General features: G+C 33.8%; 1 pseudogene; it reads right to left on the bottom strand.

Annotated features, from left to right (window-relative positions):
• Positions 1-1,352: 1,352 nt before the first annotated feature.
• LOC112088819 lies at positions 1,353-2,691 on the bottom strand (annotated as a pseudogene).
• Between the last annotated feature and the right edge of the window lie 1,948 nt (positions 2,692-4,639).

Genomic DNA, 4,639 nt, shown 5'->3' with positions numbered 1-4,639 from the left:
TTCTCGATGTCCTGATCAGTTGGTGTCCACTCTGGACATGGGTTGTCATAAAAGTGAGATCTGTTAAAGAATCCTAAATACTTTTCATTTCTCCGGAAGAAGGTTTCCACTCCTGCGCGAAAATCATCCGTTTCTCTCAATGGCTGATGCTTACTGAAAAATTTCGCCTTTTATTATATCTCCATCAAAAACAATGTGATGTTTCCAGCAAACTTGCGAAATAAAGATTATGCCACAGAAAACCATTCGAAATCGCACATCTATCAACCTACATGTCTTAATCGATTATGAGAGCCCCTTTCGGGAACCCTAAGCCCAACTCGGGATCTACTCAGACATGGCTGAGTTCGACATCATCATTGGTTTTAATAAAAGTAATGAAAAACAGTAAAGAAAAGAGATAAAGAAAGCTTCTCTATTGAAGAACTCGGACTTGAACAATCTTCTACAAAAATCTCATAAAAATGGCTAAAGGAAAAGGGTTTCTGTAAAGTATGAAGGGTTTTTCTAAAAAACGACCTAAATGACATGTATTTATAGTCTCCAATACTCCATGGTCTCTAGGGTTCCGGAATTGAGGCTGAGAATGACTTTGGGCTTCAGATAAGTGGGCTTTAACTCGGAGATTGATTGCCGCGGTCGGGAGTGTTGTGACCGCGGCAATTGGCTTGTTGGCCGCGGTCGGGAAGCTTCTGACCGCGGCAAATAGCTTGTTGGCCGTGGTCGCGTGAGTTGCTGACCGACTTCGAGTGGCTCCGGGGCTAATGGAATATCTTGAGATCCAACCGTTGGAATATCTCCAAACCAAGTGCATTTGAAAGCTGGTTGATTCTTCTATAAGTTGTCTAATTTTGAGGGTGATCAGACGGTGAGAAGGTCTTTGTCTCTCCATGAGAGTTCTGACGGTCTGCATTTATCCAAAAGAGTCTTTTTGTTCCATTTTGTGCCTCTTTATCCCAAATTACCTGAAAAGTCTTTTAAAATCCGGAAACGTAGAAATCATTTGAAAACCTTTGAAATGGAGTATAAACACCTGGAAAAGATATTAAAATGATCCATAAAAATGGTCAAAATCCGGTGTTATCAACTCCCCTAGACTTAGAGCATCTGCAATGGTTGCCTCTATATTTTACTCTAAAAATAGAGAAGGGGTTTACTGCAATGGTTGCCTCTATATCTGACTCTAAATATTACTATTAATTGCTTATCAGACCTTCTACTTCTAAAAGTTTTTTAAAAAATCTGTTTATTTTAATTTTAACAATAATTCAACATAATTATATTTTTAAAATTTTTTATTATAAAATACTATTACACCACATAAACTGAAAAACTAATAAATAATACATATTTTAAACATCACTATTAGTATACTTCTCCCACAAATGATCAATTAATGCATTTCGAAGTGAGAAATGAGCTTCTTTGTCTTTGATTTGTCTATATCGACAAAGAAATTCTTGAAATCGGATATTTTCATTTGTCGCTATTTCAACTTCTGGAGGTGGAGCTTCTCTTTCAACTTCAATTGGTGCATCCAGATCACGCTCATCATCGATTATCATATTATGTAATATTATACATGTAGTCATTATGTCATGTAGCACATTTTTTTTTCCAAAAACGAGCCGGACCTTTCACAATTGCAAAACGTGATTGGAGAACTCCGAAGGCACGCTCAACATCTTTCCTACATGCTTCTTGTTGTGTAGCAAAATATTTTTTCTTAGGACCCCTTGGTTCATGAATAGTTTGCACTATGGTTGACCATTTTGGATATATACCATCAGCCAAATAATAACCCATATTATATTGGTTTCCTTGTATGACATAATGACAAGGAGGAGCAATACCTTGAGCGAGGTTGGAGAAAAGATGAGAAGACTCCAACACATTGATATCATTATTGGTGCCTGGCATTCCAAAATACGCATGCCATATCCAAAGATCATAATCTGCTACAGCTTCCAGAATTATAGTTGGTGATCCACTACGTCCCGCATATTGTCCAGCCCATGTAGTAGGACAATTTTTCCACTTCCAGTGCATGCAATCTAAGCTACCAAACATCCCGGGAAAACCCCGTTTTTCACCAATATAAAGAAGTCTGGCAACATCATTAGCCGTTGGTGATCGTAAATATTGCTCTGAAAAAATATCCACTATAGCTCGACAAAATATTTTCATGCTTTTGAGTGCCGTTGATCCGCCAATCTTCACATACTCGTCTGTGGCATCCGCTGGCAAACCATACGCTAGCATCCGTAAAACAGCTGTTCCTTTTTGAAGGGATGATAATCCAAGTCTACCGGTTGTATCTCTCTTTTGAGTGAAGTAGTTGTCATGATTTTCAACTGCGTTAATAATACGAAGGAATAGGGAACGAGACATACAATACCTTCTACGAAACATAGCATCATTATACAATGGAGTTTCAGAGAAGTAGTCATTGAACAATCTGTCATGTGCACTTTCCCGATCTCGGTGGATGAAAGTACGTCCTCGAACTGAGCTGTCATGGGCTACATCGTTGCTTTGTTGATTGAGAAAGTATTGGATGATTGCGTTGTTATTAGCGATAGCACGATGTATTGCTTGTTCTGCATTGTCGAGACTGTTGATTATTTCCATATTGTCATCATCATCTGAAGAAGATGATGAAGAATAGAAATTTGGGAGATTAAAATTCATTTTGAGAGAAATATTTAGAATGAGTAAGGTAAAAAGTTATGAGATTGTGATGACTAACATGAAGTTGCAGTGGTATTTATAGATGATAAATTGATTTTCTATTTTTTTTTCTACGTTTTTCCTAGCTAATCTAAGAGAATCAATGGAAAATATGTACATGTGGGTTTGTATTTAATAGAATATGTTATTTTGTATTATTGAAAAAAAAAGTTATGGACCCTTCTTTATTATATGTAGTTGGGTTGATATAAATGTGAGAATTTATTATGATATTCTAGTAGTCTCAACTGTGAGAATTAAATGATATCTGTGTAGTTGGATTGTCATCTAAAATATCTAAGAATTTAATTTAAAGTTTTTTATGTAGTTGGAATGATGAATGTGAGAATTAATTGTGAAGTTTTTCTAGTCAAAGTTTTTCTACGTGTAGTTGGATTGTCAAGTCCATTTAAAACATGCATGTAAGAAATTAAATAAAGTTATATGTGTAGTTGGATTGATAATTATGAGGGTTTATTGTGGTGAAGTTCAAAACATGAGAATCTTGGAATCACTTCAGCAACATCTATAAATAACCTCATGGATTTTTATTTCCATTCACATCATTCCATAAATTTTGATACACATTTTCTTCGTACTTTTTAGCAAAAATGTCTCGTTCTGCTGGGTATTCTAAAGAAGAAGATAAATTTTTATGTCAAGTGTATATGGAAATTTCTCAAGATCCAATAACTAGTATTTATCAAACCTCTGACCAGTTTTGGGATCGTGTGGTGGAAGCTTTAAGGGAAAATGCAACGTGGAGTGAACGTACAAAAAAATCTATCTAATGTCGATTTCAAACTATTGAGAGAGCAACAAGAAAACTACATGCATGCATCAAACAATGTGAAAACAGACGTCCAAGTGGTGCTTCAAGTGATGATATTGTAAGTATTAATATATGAATTTTACTTTATTTATTATTATTTGGATATTTATTTATTTTTGTTTAATATTTGTATGTAGTTCAATCAAGCTAAAGAAGTGCTAATGGAAGATCCAAAGTTCAAAACTGGTTGGAAATTTGATCATGTATGGAATATTATTAAGAATTTTGAAAAGTTTAAAGATGGTGTCATTTCTGCTAAAAAAATATCAAATCCATGTGGTTTCGGATATATATCTTCAGAGTCTGAAAATCCTACGCCGGATTCTGCTACACAACCATCTGCAGGTTTGTATTCATTTTCTGTAAACTTATGTAATGAAGATGACTTTAGTGGCGGATCTCCATCTCACGACCACCTGAGTGAAAAATCCAATGAAAGAAAAATGATGATCAAGCATCAGCTGTTATCAAGACTTTGGAAGAAGGAAATAGATAACTTGTGGAAGAATTAAAGAAGACAACTGCACAAAGACAACACCACTTGGAGATTCAAAGTAAGAATTATGCATTAAAAGAACTCAAAGAAGAAAACAAAGTTTTGCTTCAAGACTTAAATTCCATACAAAATCCAAACATTCGTGCATATGTTCAAAGTGAACAAACAGGAATCTTAAAGAAAAGGGTTGATCAACAAGCTCCTTCTACATCTTCTTCATTTGGAGAATATCTTAATAATCTTCATGGATCTGAAAGTGATTTACCAAATTATTAATTCAGTTTTTTAGTAATTAATTCAGCTTTTTATTTATAATTATGTATTTTAAATTTTATTTTTAGTTATTTTATTGTATTTTTTATTTAATATATTTTGTTGTTGTAATTTAAACATTTAAACGATTATATAATTAATTATTGCTGATATAGTTTAATTAAATATAATATTATGTGGTATTTTATTGTGTATTTATTGTTTATGTGTAAAATACAAAGATATAAAAGTTTAAGGATTGTTTTGTAAATAAAAAAAGTTGTTCTCTAGCTATAAATAGAGAAATGAACAGTATATCTCTATATACT

The sequence above is a fragment of the Eutrema salsugineum genome, unplaced genomic scaffold (assembly GCF_000478725.1).
Source record: "Eutrema salsugineum unplaced genomic scaffold, Eutsalg1_0 scaffold_130, whole genome shotgun sequence".
In the NCBI taxonomy this organism is placed as follows: Eukaryota; Viridiplantae; Streptophyta; class Magnoliopsida; order Brassicales; family Brassicaceae; genus Eutrema; species Eutrema salsugineum.
The sequence above is the reverse complement of the archived record's forward strand: the minus strand, read 5'-3'. Positions and strand labels throughout refer to the sequence as shown.